General features: G+C 34.1%; 1 protein-coding gene and 1 long non-coding RNA gene across 4 annotated transcripts in view; both read left to right on the top strand.

The window, feature by feature from the left end:
• Window positions 1-16,772, top strand: part of LOC117690337 (uncharacterized) — a 73,439-nt gene that overhangs the window by 40,128 nt on the left and 16,539 nt on the right. The gene's annotated exons all lie outside the window — the stretch shown is intronic.
• LOC136269743 (uncharacterized) lies at window positions 10,119-15,742 on the top strand. Of its 3 annotated transcripts, none has more exons than XR_010708731.1 (7): window positions 10,119-10,228; window positions 11,276-11,581; window positions 11,930-12,138; window positions 12,437-12,798; window positions 13,946-14,682; window positions 14,753-14,830; window positions 15,681-15,742. It is a non-coding gene; the product is annotated as an uncharacterized lncRNA (long non-coding RNA). The 3 variants fall into 3 exon arrangements; XR_010708732.1 differs by lacking the exon at window positions 10,119-10,228 and adding an exon at window positions 10,766-11,175; XR_010708733.1 differs by lacking the exons at window positions 13,946-14,682; window positions 14,753-14,830; window positions 15,681-15,742 and adding an exon at window positions 13,196-13,864.

The raw sequence follows: 16,772 nt of genomic DNA, 5'->3' as shown, positions 1-16,772 counted from the left end.
TTGAGAGCACGCAACAATTTCAAACTTGCACATAGTCTTAAAAAAATAGAAATATTTTATTACAGAATTTACGTGGGTTTTTTAAGGCGAGTTCGTTTTTTTTTTAAATACATTTCCTTACATGAATCATGAGTACATGTATATAACAATCCTTGCTACCCTTAAAAATTTAATTCGCCATTAAACGTCTCATTGTTTAAACCCCTGTCACAGTGGAGTTGTGTCCTCACTGCGTCATTGAAAAATATAAAACGCCATGGTAAACGAGCTAGAGTCTCCTACAGCGCCGTAACAACGCAACGGCTTCTTCGTTCGCCGCGGTGGGATATCCTAGAACATTTTAGAATGCCATGCGACGGCGCGCACTTTGAACATTCACAAACTACGCGTCGTGGCTCTGCGTTCTGATAAACATGCCGTTGAAGTGGAGTAAGGTCGCCGTGACAGCGCCGTAAAGTCTCAAACAGCGCATGTGCACGCAGTCAGCGCGCAGAGCACGCCGTGGACGAGCGGTAAAAACTCCTAGCACGTCATGAGCGCTCGGCAGATACCCAGCTAGAGCGCAGTCAATCGCCAAGTAGAACTCTGTGGAAACGTAGTTGGGAGCTCTGTAAGAACACCTCAGTCGCCGACAGGTACTGTGACATTTTCACTTGTAAGATTTTAAAATAAAATTGTATATCTATTCTGAATTTTCCTTGCAATTCTACGGCGATTCCATGAATTTTACAACGCCATGAACACGCCCTGGGAACGCAACGTGGTGTGACAGGGTCTTAAAGAACTTCCAAAACAATTACACAAACTGTGTTCGACAAATAGTTTTCCTTAAACAATTTCTTCCTGTCTTTATACAGGCTTTCAATCACAACACGTTTTTATAGCAAAAGCAGAAGTGAAATTTTAGTCGTTAGTCATTATAATCGTTTGACACCAAATCATATAAATTTTCAACTCGCAGCACAACGGAAGACCTACTCGTTGCTTTGCCTTTTTAAAAGCACGTTAACGTTAATCAGTCTTGAAAAGATTCTCGTTTTTAAGACTACGATTTGAATAAATTTATTTTAAGATATGATGCAACATTCATAAACACTAAAGCCTGGAAACATTTCTACCACTGTTTTGTTTCGAGCCAAACATATAGAACACGGGACGCCAGGATTATGAAGTGGCAGCTATTTACCACTTAGATCAAGTGTTTAATATTTGGCGCCGTAAATTCAATTTTTATATCCATCCACACCATCTTTGTAGCTTCTCCACTCTGGAATATTTTGCTAAATAAAAAGAATTCATTGCCGCTCCAGTATAAGTGTAATGGGAACCTCCAGCAGTTAGTATTTGGGTTTTTTTCCTTGTTAGATTTTGTTTATGAATCGAAGTACACGACTTGTAAATGAAGACTTTTATTACGATTTTTTAAAATGCATGTTTTCAAAATTAAAAAAATAACTTTAACATGTTTGTCATCATATTTTGAGTGTGGCTACTATCTATGTTTTCGATTTATCTATAAAATTTTACCTTTAAATATATAGCAAGTTATTGTAAATGGAAGAATAATAATCATGACAAAAACATATCTATTTAGAACCTTCCATTTCATGCCGTGTTATAAAACAAAACAAATACCCATTTCCGTCTTTTGTTTTGAGCCATATGTTCAGCACATGACTAAATCATTAAAAAGCATTCTTTTTGCAACAAATTACCCGCGGTAGTTGTACATTTAAGTGTTGCAAAAGTAATGAACTTCGAAATAAACTATTGTTGGTATTTTGTTTCTTTCCTATTGTCGAACTATGTACTCTTTTGAGTTATATTTCAGTTTGGAAACACTACCTGGGTAAACTAGTTCTGCACTTGTGGGACAGTTCTGTTTTCCCCACCGTGTATAAACTACGCCACTTTTCTAAAAAAAATTAAAGGATATTTATATTTATTTGTTTATACTTCATATTTATCCTAAAACGACTTTACGAGCCAATGCTACGCTTGTTGTAAAAGTGATCATTAATATTTGTTTGTGAAGGAATATTTTTACAATGCGTACAAATGGAAAACTTTCCAGAAATGCGTAAAAGAAGGAATAAGAAAATAATTGAGACTAATACAAAGAATTTTTTAATTTCTTTTTCCTTCTTATCTTGTCTTTAGATAAACTGTTCAATCAACAAGATAAGATATTTATTTGATTTGTAAATTCACAAGATTAACCTTGAATGCAAATATAACGATGTATATTTTAGAATTATTTCTAAATATAACATGAATAAAAATGCAGTTCATACTTTTTACTACCAATGTTTTATCTTTTACTTGATTACAGCTGACAAGTTTGTAGTCATCATGATAAACAATGACCCTCTTTGACATTGATTTTTGTGTCACGTCATAGGCAGCGCAATCAAACAGACCGTAGATATTTGTAGAATTATTCATTAGTGTTTTAGCAAAAGACAAGCACTGACATCTTATATGTGCTACATTTTCTAGGCGCAAAAACATCCATAATACTTTAAGTTATATTATTATGCCTCCTTTCAATTTGTCGCTATATATTTAATATTTATCTATTTTCGCATAGTATTCAATGGGATTATATAGCGTAAGCATACTATGCCGAAATAGGGCACGGCAAATGTTTACAAAGAAAACTTTGCAAGCGCCGACGGTGGGTTTCGAACTCTTGCCACTGAAAACATTATGTCTTGAAGTCCAACGCATTACCGTTACACTACAGCAGCCGATGATGTATCTGTCAGTATTTATATATATAAAACGTAGAAACATACGATTGACACCAAGCAATTAAAATTATTAATCTTTCCAAAACACCTCATTATTGACGATAATTTCATAAGCTAAAGTTTTGATACATTTTTGAACAAATGGATTAAACAATTTCGAAAGATATTCTACACGAGAATCACAAAAACGCTTTTTTAAATGACGCTTGATAAAGAATGTACAAGAACAAAATTCAATGAGATTTCGTCTGCTAAACCTTTCGAGTTTTCTTGATAAGATGAAACGTCTCTCGTTTCTTGAAAAGAACGTAAACCTTTGTTAATTTTTAATTGTACAACAACTTGTTAATTAAATAATCAATCAATTGGAAATCAGCCTCCGGCTCGTCCACTATGTATCATACCCTGACTACTATTTAGGCATAGTATATGCACAACACAACACTATTATATAAATATGGGATTTGCAGGAATATGTAATTTCGAGTAAATTGTATGTTGTGGCATAGCTTAAACTTTTACAAAGATGGCAATCAAATACACATTTTACTTGTAAATATACCTCTGAATTCATTTTTACAATTTTTTCATATCATAAAAAATGGCAATAAACAAAGATAAAAGGTATTTATAAGCTCATACATATGATCTAGATACCATTCTACAAATTACACCCGAAAGAATATGAGTTGTTAGTTTTCTTTTACTGTGGGTTTTCAAAATTGGATTAATGGGCAACCAATATCAATTACTTAACAAAATCATCTATCATAACGCTTTAAATATGATATTTTTTTCCTCTAAATTATATTTAGACTAGAAAAAAATCCAAATTATATAGCTTTATCATTTGTAAATTTCTGCAATTTTTATAAAGCTCTTTTCCTCTACAGGATATTAAAACACTTTTTTAAAAAAGCATGACCACCAAGCACTCTTCATTTGCAATTCATCATCATTTATGCATGTGCAATATACAGCACTAAAGAATGTTATTTACTCAGGATTTGAGTTGTCAAATGATTACAAAGTTCCATGTTATGATTAAAATTTGTTCTAAAGATAAAAATTATCTATAGCATTCATTATATTTTGCAGAACATTCAATATTTTTAACTATGTTATGCAATTGGCAAATAAGCTCGGACAAACCAGACCTACAGCAGAATTTCAGAATTTTTTTTGGATTTTGTCTTTCACTTAATTTGTAAGTCTAAGTAATTTTGTATCTTTTCTGTTGGTTTTACTCATTCATACGCAATGGAGAAAAACGCTTAAAACAATTAAAGACTTAGAACTTTAAGATTTTGATCATTTATTTAATTTCTTTTAACCAAAATAAGGTCCATAAAATACGTCTACTGCTATACTTGATTAAGTGTTATCATCATTCAGATATTTTTGGTTAAAATGAATCAAAAATAGGTAGGGTTTTTAAAACTTATCGAGAAAATTCCGACTGAAATATATATTTAAAAATTGTCACTGAACAATTAATGCTTTGTATCTTTTTTTAGCTACACTTCTATTAATAAATTTTATTTTTTTAAGAGTTAAGTTATTACTAATATTTTCACAAATAAGAAAATCTCAGTTAAAGTTCTAAAAATTTCTCTTATTTTATTCTTAAATATTCAATAAATATTAACTAGACAAATACTAGTAGTTGATTGGCCTACTTTTTGGAAGGTGAAAAATACCACTGCAATGAAAAATCTATAATGTGCATTAGATGGTATTTTATTATTAGCAGTGACAATTTTCACTCTTTTAGAAACAAGTCATTATATAACTAATATCTTTAATATCTTAAAATATGATATAAGTTTCTTGGGGGTAAACTTTTTAAAGATTTAATAAGTAAAGATGAGTCATTTTTTTTCTTGTTTTTATCATTTATCACAAATGTCCAGTGCATTTGAAGTTACTCATTGCACGGTGCACAAAGAGGTCTTTATGTTGGTTGTAATTGATTTCAGCTAAGTAATTTCATTAGATCTAAAATATTCTAATATCATCTACTATGCCTTGCTGTGAAAAAATTGTGTTAAGCATGTTTACCACTACCTAGCCCATTCAAAAAAAGACCACAGTAATATATTGCGTGTTAATGTCACACATGTTTTATTATTGATTTTTTATTTAAGCTATCATTAACAACCAGATCAATATTTGTTTTTATAACACACCACACACTAGTAGTGTGGATTTGCAGGAGGATTGATATACATCTGTAATGGTTTTTGTTAAAATCCATTTAATGATCATGTTCAAGGGTTGTTCCCATTATTGTTAGCAGACAAATTTGATTGTAAGCGGACATTTTGCATATTTCAAGCGAACATTTCAGATTAAATTTAACATACATGTATTTTCGAAAAAATGTGTACACATTTAGATTTTTTTACATGCACCATAAAAAAGTACAGCTTAATTATTATGATATGATCTGCTTCAAAGAGCATTTTTTAAATTTATTTTTTTTTCAATTGTGTACTCGTTTTTCTTTATCATAAGTAAATGTATTGTTTAATTGCATAAAATGTACGATAATCCATATGACTTAACATTAATTTGAAGGACATTTTTTAAAAGTTTAAAGACGGAAAAAATTAGATCCTGCTGGAGATGACCCACACGTGTCTAGGACAATGGTTTACAAATAGCATCAGCGAAATAGAAATGGAAGGACTGATATTTTTGATGACGAGCGAAAAAGAACGCCGGAACTGAATTTGCCGGAACTACGAAATTAAATAATAATAAACGAGTCACTGTACCTGGTATGGCTGAGAATTTTCTTTTAGTGTTCCGACAAAACATCAGATAATTAATTCCGAAAAAATATTTTAGAAGCAAAACATGTATTAATTTATATCAAAAACATGAATTTAAACAACACTAGAATTTCAGAATAATGATTGATAAATAGTAAAACACTATAACTCATCTTAGGTTAACGTTTTAAGCCTTTTTCTGGCTTCAAAAAAATTATTTTAGCTTATAGTCTAGCTCATTCGGCATCTTGAGACCCCTTGCTGTTTAGATGCATCATGGGGTTAGAAATTGTCATTGCAATACAGCGCTGCTGCACATAGTTCATAAAGAAGTCAAGATATTTGGTTAAACACATCAATGACATAAGTAAATTGTGAACTGCTCAATTTACGTATGAAAAAATAAGAATTGACTGCTGTTTGTGACAGGTACATAAAATACATCCTTTAAGCATTATAAGTCAGCATTATTAGATATAATAATGATTCTTTTGTGGGCAATATTATCGACAAACTAAGTTAAACTTGTAATATTTATATCTGGTGTACGAGAAACACTTTTCAAAAGTTTACACTACTAAATTACTAATTTAAGTTTTACTTTGTCTTGGATAACATTTTACCAAATAAAATAAAACTGGTCCTACTTCTTCTCATTAATGTACAATATTCCTACAGGTTTAAGGAGCTCTGGTTCATGTTTAATGCCGTCATGTTTTCTCTTCTTGTCGCTATGAGTGTTATAAAAATAGGTGGATAGAAGAAATGATATAAATCAAGATGCCGGTTATTGTTATTTACTCAACAGAGGCTTTCTAGGGCTTAAGAAAGTACTTTTGACTCTCAAAATTGCTCTAAATTCTACAATTGATATTTTTTTTTATTGTCGCTACAGTTATCATATATCAGGTTTAAAATTTTTTAATAAAGAAAATAAATTTGTAACGCACATCGTGACATTGTTCCTTGAAAGCCGTCATTACGAATACGATCAACATATTTTGCTTATTAATTTCGCTGACCTTATTTTCCAGCAGACGTGATTATGATCTGTACATGTAGGTATTTGATTATAGTTTAACAATATACTGTTGTTGACTTGGGTCGAGGACAACAGTTGATCTGTCGGAACGGCTCGCAAACTATTGCCCAGGGCCGAAGGCTGGACTTTATCGTGTAGAGTTAAATAGTAATGGTTTAACAGGGGTATGGCAATATTTATTTATAAAAATTCGTTTACAATTTGAAAATTTTAGACTCAAAGAAGAGTCTCAAGGAAAATAGTTTGATATTGTACTGAAACTTTGTTTTATTATTTTAAAAGAAATTACTACTCATTGCAAAGATAACCAAAACCTAAGTGTTGAAGACTTTTTTTCGAAAATTGGTGCTTACTGTCTGTTGTTTGAAGTGATATTCGTCATTTATATGAATGAGTAATGTTAATTCAAATCAGTTATCTATTTCCGATATTGTCAAAAAGTTTGCCAATGCATTAGGTATGCATTTCAAATTTGAGCTGCTTTCATATGAATCACATGACAAATTTTATCATTATTTTGCCCTATTTATCATATAAAGAAGATCACTTGCTTTTGGTTTTGTTCGTTTATTCCAATCGAATAGACGATTAAAAAAAATTGCCCCTAAGATTTTAAGAAAAGAAGAAAAAAAAAGTGAAATGATATACTGATTAATTAAGACGGTTTAAAATCACGTAACTATTTTTAGAATCGGTAGGACAACAAAGAAATACCCTTAGGCAAAGTAGTTTCTATAATTGAAGAGTGTATAAGCATTTATTAGGACATTTTAAATCAGAATGCTAGACACATGTAAGAAAAGAGGATTTTCAGTTTTTAAGGAAGTGTCAAAATTGAATTATTATTTAAAGGTAGGAATTGAAATTTGTTTGATGTACACCCTTTCCAAAATTGTGAAGTTACATACATTTACTTTCATTTTCATAGTTTTTCAATGCAGATGCATTTTGATGGAAAACAAATCAGACTTCACACCACGAAATTTCAACAGGAGAGAGACAATTTGATGACATCTTATTCAAGAGTTCCCTCGTTGCTGAACAAAAATTAGGGTCGGAGCTGTGAACCGTAATGTTAATATTACCGCCTATGGAAATTGCATTAGTGGACCATACCCATAAACTTTAAGCTTCCGTAAAGTTTATATACATTTAAGTAGAGTGAATCTTATTTGCCGTTATACCTTAATATTGATGCACCTACATTTAATAGACATTCATCTTTCATTTCTTTACAAAACAATATTTTTAATGACGTACATTTTGCCTACTCAGAGTAGTTTTTTTTATTTCAAAAAGAAGAATATTAATAAACACTTTCGAAGACAAATGAACTTGAATTTATAACAAGGTACCCTTGTATCAAATATGACGTTAATGTGATTTTGACGTGCATTGTGTGAAAGACAATCTGACATAACGTGTAAAATCAATGTGATGTGTGTATATAAGGATGTAAAGGATCCAGTGTTCTCATGACATCGTAAATAATATTTTGAACTACCATGTACGTTGGACATTGCTTCTCTGCGGTAAGTATACGATAAGGGAATAATCCACGTTATTATTATAAACAATAAAGCAACAAATTTTAAAATCGGATAATTCTTGGAAAATGTTAAAGTCATTATTTCATCAATCATTTTAAGATTTAAATTGTTAACAGTTTGTCTATGTACAGTACCCGCAACGTTATTTTTTATAATCCTATCCTATCGTATCGTGTATCAATCCTATCGTATCGTGCGTGTATACTGTTCTATATATCGTGTGTTAATTCTATCCTATCATGCGTGTATGCTGTTCTATCGTGCGTTAATCCTATCCTATCGTGCGTTTATCCTATCAGGTTTATCGTTTAATTTCAACTATTCTTCCGTTTATCCCATCGTGTTAATCGTTTCGTGCCTTTTCATAAGCAAGTAAATTTATTACTAAGTTGCAACTCGTTCGGTGCACAGTATACGAATATTTATCGAACAAGAATTGTAAAATCCTATCCAACATTCCGTCAGGATACTAATTTTTAAATTTTTTAGATCAAAATTATTCAATATCATATGTAAATCATATCTGTTAACATTGAAAATGAAAAAAAGTTCCTATGAACAAGGTAACATATTTACCTTTATATCGATTATATTTAATCGTACGCAGAGTGTATACCTGCGTAAACATTAACTTTTATGCAATATAATTTTGATGCATCATATTTTACAGAAAGAAAACTATTTATGATATAATTCATATTTAATTAAAACCCGAGTTGTATTTTGAACCCGTTTTTTCCGTGTGATATTTGATTTCAGGCTGAAATGTTCTCGGCAATCAGCTAGGGTGTGTGGTAATGAAAACAATGTTAACAAATCATACGCAGAATATGTATCTGCGTAGATATTTATTTAACTTGACTGTAATAATTTTGTTACACCCGTACAGGCTACCATAGGTAGAACTCTTTTGTCAAGTGAGGTAATTTTATATCTTGTTACGTTATTCTGTTTATTTGGGGGTAAGCACATGGTGCAGCGAAGTCAGGAAAACCCTCATATATTGCGAAAGTAAGGAAAATAAGGCACAAGGAGGTAAATACATTTATATTTTGTGTAAAGATCATTTGCTTATTCTAATATTAATTTTCAATACAAGTACATGTATATTGAATTTTGTGTAATTGTTTACAGTTTCACGGTGTAGTTTGGTACTGTTTGTGACTCTGCGGCGGGAATACCCGTATTTTTGTTCTACATTAAACTTCATCAGTCAAAACCAAGTCAACTTTGTTTTATCTACGAGAGGGTCGATCCATAACCGCACATCTCTGCCGTAACAAATTCGTTTTTTATGCATCATTTTCTTATACAGAAAGAAATGTACTTATGATAGATTTTATATTTACTTTATACAAGAGTTGGATTTATATAATTAAACCCGCTATTTTCCGAGTGATTTAATCTCGGGCTGAAATATTCGCGGCGATCGGCTAGGGTGTTCGGTAATGAAAACAATTTTAACAATACAGAAAATTTATTGATCATTAAAGCTCATAATTTTAGTTGAAAAAAATTAACTGGTCATTTTTATACATTCTATAAATGATGCAGCGATGATTAACAACTCGGCAATTGTTACTAAAAAGAAATTCCACGTAAATCTTTATTTGTACGTGTTCTCTCTCAAATTCTGCCATTATCAGTTTGTTCGTAAATATCGTTTAAAGCGATCATACGTTTATCATGAACATCGTTTATCCTTTCCTATCGTGTATCAATCCTATCATATCGTGCGTGTATACTGTTCTATCGTGCGTTAATCCTATCCTTTCGTGCGTTAATGCTATCCTATCGTGCGTGAATCCTATCCTATCGTTTATCTTGTAAAAAATAACGTTGCAGGTACTGTATCACAGATGATGGAATTCATGCTGTTTCTACTGTTTCTTGCTGTCGTACAATCTGAGGAAAAAAACGGAAGTTGTAAGGACATGTTACAGGGTTATCTGACAGGGCAACTATCGTCTGCTCTAGGAGCGTACCAAGTAGAGACATTATAGGAATAAGAGTACCAATGCACCGGATGTTGACATCAGAGAAAAAGTTATAGAACATTGTAACACGGAATAAATGGATAGGCGTCAGGCGATTGGCTGAATTCAGGTATGTAATTATTTTCATTTTAAAGCCAAAATATAAATGTTTGAAAGAAATGATGGGATGAGGGAATATTGCAGAAAATACAGAAATGCCAGAGGAGATTGTAGGAGTGGGGGTTAATTTTTTATGCAGGGTGCCATTTACTGCTGATCGCTGTAAGTTGTAAACAAGTGCAAATTTGACCTATAAACGCCACGGGACCATGTATTTTTTTGGAAATTTCTGAAAGTGCTTAAAATGAAGTTTCAAATGATACCAAAGATTGGGCTGCTGTTGTCATAGTAAAGTACTGAGAGGTCCTAAGGTTTGTATAGAGTTCTATGGGAAAATAATTGGTAGGCTTTTCCCTATAGAGACCCAGTTTTTGACATGTCATGTGACTTTAAAGAAGAAAGTAGTTATTTTTAGTTACCGAATCCATGATGGAGGACGTTTTTAACAAATTGAGAAACAAATTAGAAGCAAAGAGTGAAAGGGTTGGGGGTCTGGGGGGTTGTGTCTTATGGAAAGGGGGGGTTGGGAGAAATGGTTATGGGTATATAAGGGTTTTATGGCCAGATGAGGGGAGCAAGGTTGAGAGAGTGCATCGGGTGGCTCTTATGGTGGAGATGCGTCTGACGAGGTCACAGTTTCCAGGTGGAAACCTGGAGGTCAGCCATCTCTGCCATGAGAAGCTGTGTGTCAACCCGATGCACCTCTCACTGGAGCCTCATGCCACGAATCAGGAGAGGATCCATTGCATGCAGCAGGGGGTATGCAGTGGGGCACACCATCCCCATCCAAGATGCATATTTTAGTGTAATTTGATGTTTTTAAAATATAATCATGGAATTATTGATCTGGTTTGGAATAATTGTGTTCTGTATGAGTCTTTTTGCATGATCGGGCTCGAGATTCAGTCAACATCATGTTTTTTTTATATTTAATTTCTTCCTGATGTTTCTCATAAAGTTTGTACATTTTTTTTCGTTTTGTTACTCTTTTTGCTTTGTAAGATAAAGACTTTTGATATGATTTATTTAACTCATAATCTGTTTGTATTTTATCTAGGGTCTGGTCCACTTGGCCACCAGAGGGTATGGAAGCACCAACCCCTGCGCAGAGACCTCGGAGGGAGCTGCCGGGACCGTTGTTACAGGAGTGAGCAGCACTGTGAGCCCGGCCAGCAAAGTTTCTTGTGAAGGTGACATTGCGAGGCAGTGATCGTCGCAGAGTTCTGTTGAAGCTTTCAACCTTCTGAGAATTACTGTTTTTGATTGTCTTGTCCAAGACAGCTGGAGACAACCGCTTTGAGAAACAAGCATGGAGCATTGTTTCATTCTCGTCGGAGGACGGTATCGAAAAATTTTGACCTAGGTAAGAACTCTTGCGTACCCAGTTATTATTTACCCTCCCTTTGCACACTAATGAGTGTTTTTTGCATAAGGCATGATCCCCTGTGTAACACTTAACCACTGCATGTTTGGTGTAAGAGAGCTTGTTTTTTATTTTATCTGCGTCACCCGCATATAGTGCATGCGCTTGATTTATCTCGGCTGTACACCTGTCAACAGCATCAAGGGCAAAATTGTGCAAAAGTTTGGTTTTTTCTGCCTTGGTTCTTTTCGGCATGATCTCCAAGAGTCTCTGGTCTCTTTTGATTGCTTTTCTTATGCTCTCAGACAGGTGACGAGTGTCAATATAGTGACATGGCTTATTTTCCAGCAGACCATCCTTATAGAGGGAGTCTGCAGCCCGACCAGCAGAGCTGTCTGGATCGGTGGTGACTTCCCTTACCTCCAGGCCATCTTCACAGAGTAGCTCCGCCATACCCTCCCTGGCCCACGTGAACTCATCCCCTATCGTGTGATGCATCGGAAGGTTTGCCCCACAGACCCCGGGGTTGCATTGATGGTCACGAGAGCCCTCATCAAGTAAGTGACCATGTTTTGAGCATATCTTATTTTTAGTCACCATTTTAATTATTTGGTGTTTTGAGGTGACATTCTCAGCAAATGAGTACACAGTTTGTGTCGCCGGCTGGAAGGGTGTCTCACCCACCCCCGAGTAGAGGGGGTTATTGTACATGCCATCGCATTGTACAGGGATGGCATGTGGGGATTCATTTCCCCTCAGGGTGTTCACATCTACCAGCCGGCGACACCTGTCACTCATGTCAGCCTCATTGATGTTTTGGATCAAGGGCAAAACTTTATTGGAAGCTTTTTGTAGGGACCTACGAGCAGGAGGAGGAGTATTAGTACAGAGAAGAATTTTCCGCATCCCATCATTACCCACAGGAGTTTGACTGAGCCCAACTTGCAGACCATAATTGATTTTAGCTGCCTTTCTACCCGGGGATTTGGTATCTACCTCCTCATACAGGTTGTAACGCCTAGACGAGTAGGTACACTTGGTGCAGCGGAGCCCCATTCTGCTTCCAAGTCCCCGCCTCTCTTCCGACGCCAAGTCCCAGGACAGAAGTCCAGTGCATTTAGGTGTCTCCTGCTGGTGAAGTCGGAGAACCTCATTCCACATCTCAGCTGTTTTTCCCAGGTGGAGGAGTCTATGTGAATTTTGATCAGCCAGCCTAGGTAAAGTCACAATGATTTGTTTACTTGAAACAGTCACCAGTATGCAGAGCATGCAAGCAGTAATTAGAGTTACTTCCCTTAGACTAACAGGCTTGACATGTACAATTTCAAATTGATGTAATTTCAGTTTTAGGCAACCTAAGCTTCTTGTTTTTGTCTCAATTTACTGAAATGCCCTTTAGCTGCATGTATCACACTTGACTTCTCATGTACCTACATGTAATTACATGTAATTTTTAAATACATGAACCCCACCCTTTTAAGGTCATTTTCTTGGATAATTAACCATATAGCAGATATTTGAATGGGGTAAATGTAAGAAAATTGGGGAAAAAAATCTCCTGTCTTACTCGTTTTCTGAAAATTTGACTTACTGCTCTGATTCATTTCCATCTAGGCAACTTTCATGATCTTTTGCCCTAAGCCTCCTCGGCCTCAGGAGATGGTAGCAGTTGGGCCGGAGGAGCATTTCCTCTCGTTCGGAGGCTGACGGACAGTCTCGAACCATTTGGTCCATATCCTCAGGCAGTCTCCTGTACTGTCCTTGGGAATTTTGCAACTTTTCACTTGCTACCCCCTTATTGTGGGGTACATTTCTTGCCTTAAAGCCACAATTGTTTCTCCTTTTGAATTTTGGCATTTCTCTAAATTAATCCTTTTTCAGTCTTAGATTTCAAAAGTCTCCCTTAATTTTTGTGTAGAGTGAAGCTCCAGTGTCTGAACTCTAATGCGTTTTCAACAATGATGGACTTTCTCTTGTCTAAGTTAATTGTAAACAAAGATGATGGGGGCACCTGCTATCTCTTGAAGCTGCATTAGATTTGGGGGGTGGTGATACATCTCAAACATGCTTAATCAGCAGGAAGGTCCAGATAGGAATCACTAGCTACATTAGGGTCAGGGATAATTTTCCTCTCATATAGATCAAAAATTTTGCTAATTGGTAAATTAAAAACCTCCATTTTTTACATTAATTCCTAAATTTCTTTGATTTTCTGAGGCTACTCTCAAATTCTGGGTAGAATCCACCCCTATGAAGAAATTGACACAAACATGAGTTTATATCATTTTATTAACATCATAAAAACAAAAACAAGACATTTGAAAACTGTTTTATTCATTACAGTCACTTTTTTCATCCATATAGGAACAGAGTTTGTAAAGTTCATCACTCCATATTACACCGATGTTGGCAGTTGGATGGCATCATTGAAATGGTCACAGAATCTGTGACACTGAAGTCCCGAGGCTCAAATTTCATACACATACACAGGTAGGTGTAAAGTCTTTGAAAATTGTAAAATGGACTAATTCTGAGGTAGGTAACAATATAAGTATAGGAATAAGAGTACCAATGCACCGGATGTTGACATCAGAGAAAAAGTTATAGAACATTGTAACACGGAATAAATGGATAGGCGTCAGGCGATTGGCTGAATTCAGGTATGTAATTATTTTCATTTTAAAGCCAAAATATAAATGTTTGAAAGAAATGATGGGATGAGGGAATATTGCAGAAAATACAGAAATGCCAGAGGAGATTGTAGGAGTGGGGGTTAATTTTTTATGCAGGGTGCCATTTACTGCTGATCGCTGTAAGTTGTAAACAAGTGCAAATTTGACCTATAAACGCCACGGGACCATGTATTTTTTTTGGAAATTTCTGAAAGTGCTTAAAATGAAGTTTCAAATGATACCAAAGATTGGGCTGCTGTTGTCATAGTAAAGTACTGAGAGGTCCTAAGGTTTGTATAGAGTTCTATGGGAAAATAATTGGTAGGCTTTTCCCTATAAAGAGGGAGTTCAAAAGTTTTACTGACGTCATCGAAAAATCCATGAGGGCATTTGAAAGAAATGTTGAGACAAAGCTGAGAAGCATCCAAAGTATGCCGAATAATATTAATGCCATAGTGTCTTTTTTTAAATTGTAAATTCATATCCATTTATATAACAGGCACATCAAATGGAAGCGCTATTTACACAAGGTGGGGTAAAAAGAGCTGTCCTAAAAGTGCGAAACTAGTTCTGTCAGGTAATCTTTGATATGTAGATTTGATAAAAAAAAAAGTTACTGTATTTAAATCAAGCAACTTTGATAAAAAAAAAACTAGTGATTTTTAATGTGTCTTTAAGCTGACTTTGTATTTAGTATAAACGTAGAATTTAATATTTTCTTAATCATATTTATTTTTTTTAATGATGATATTTACTCATAGTTTAAGTTGTCAAGCGCATGAGTAGATATTTTTTCTAATACACTAAATGTCTATAATAAATAAAATTTACATCATATTTAATATTTTTGCTATTATAAGAAACCATGCTTCAGTAAAAGTCACATGTGGCAAAACAAGAATATTCTAGCTAAATGTTTCCCTTTTTACTTCAATATGTTTGACATGATTATATTTACAAACTTTTAATTACTTTTGTTATTAAACATTTTTTTCTAATTAGCTGCAATGTCTTTCTTCAACGTCAATTGTAAATCATTAAATCAGTTTTAATTCATGAAGGATGTGTTCACAAATAAAAACATCCCAATTATTACGTTATATTTTGTAGAATCATTTAAAAAACAAATGAATGCTAATATTCAAAAGACACTATCTTATAAATTATGTCATTGATGTAGTTTCTTAAAGTAAAAAACAGCAGCAGGATCAGACGTTTATACGATACAAAAAAAAAATTCATAACCGTCCTTTGAAATATTTCACAAATTCTATCATAATCTATCCTTAGGAGCCATGTGGGTTTTTTTTTAATTAAATATTTTTTTAATCCTTTTTACAAGTTATCTTCCCCACAAAAATGTTTGCATTGTATTCATATCAAAAGGATATTAATTATAAAGAAATCTAAACGTAAATGTTTTATAGGATATGTTGGAGGATCACATTATACAAATACTGGGGCAGCAGTTGACGCTCTTTGTTTACCGAGTAATCCAGAATGGGGAAACTACAGAGATGGAACAGATGGATACAAAGCATAGTCTCTGGAGCGGACTACGAAACACATGGATTGTTTGGCAAGTGGCATAGTGTAAATGAACACGACGTTCCTTGTGCTGTATGTTTGGTTCGCAGCAGATCTGTTGTCAAGATGTTTCCAGGTACGCTCAAGAGTGTATTATTTATTAATTGATAACACGTCGTCTTTGCATTAAAAAAAATCAGGAAAACGTTACCTTATTCTGTGTTAAGTTAAACGCAAAATTTTTGAGCAAGTTTATTTTTGTGCCACTTAAAATATTTTAGGTAGAAAAACATGTGATAACGGATGGAAGTTGGAATACCACGGCTACCTAATGGCAGGACACCATAATCATATTGCGGGAACAACATATACGTGTGTCGATAGTGACCCAGGGACCTTACAAGGCGGCCATACTGACAATCACGGTTACTTGTTCTATATGGTGGAGGCAAGATGTGGCTCCCTGAAGTGCCCACCCTATGTTGAGGGTAGAGAATTTGTCTGCGCTGTTTGTTCACTAGAGAAATAAAAACAAATAATTTATACTGCTGCATTTGTTTTATTCGGTGCTCTTATGTAAACGTTATTGGGAATTGGTGTACATATCTTTAAGACAAAATAGTTCAATGTTTATTACACGTTCTCTTTCTAAAATTAAGGGTTGATCAAATTAGAGGAAAAGTATCAATTGAAATCATATGTTCAATGTACAGGCGTATGGTATACTAAATAAAAGCATATATATCTACTGTGATAATACTTGTCAATGTAATAAACGTTTTTGTTTTATATGCAAATATTTTTGACTAAGGGAGAGTTTCAACATGCCGCCTTGTGACACCTACTTTTGACAGTAACATTAATTTACACCCAAACACAATTAAACATATCCTTGAATTGTGTCTCACGCGAGACAGAGTGTCCTTTCTGGTTAACAATGTCATATGAATTTGAAAATAAGGCTGACGTGTGTGTTTTACATTGCGTTTGTA

Source organism: Magallana gigas, chromosome 8 (genome assembly GCF_963853765.1).
Source record: "Magallana gigas chromosome 8, xbMagGiga1.1, whole genome shotgun sequence".
Classification (NCBI taxonomy): domain Eukaryota; kingdom Metazoa; phylum Mollusca; class Bivalvia; order Ostreida; family Ostreidae; genus Magallana; species Magallana gigas.
Note: the sequence above shows the minus strand (reverse complement) of the source record. Positions and strands in the feature narration are given on the sequence as shown.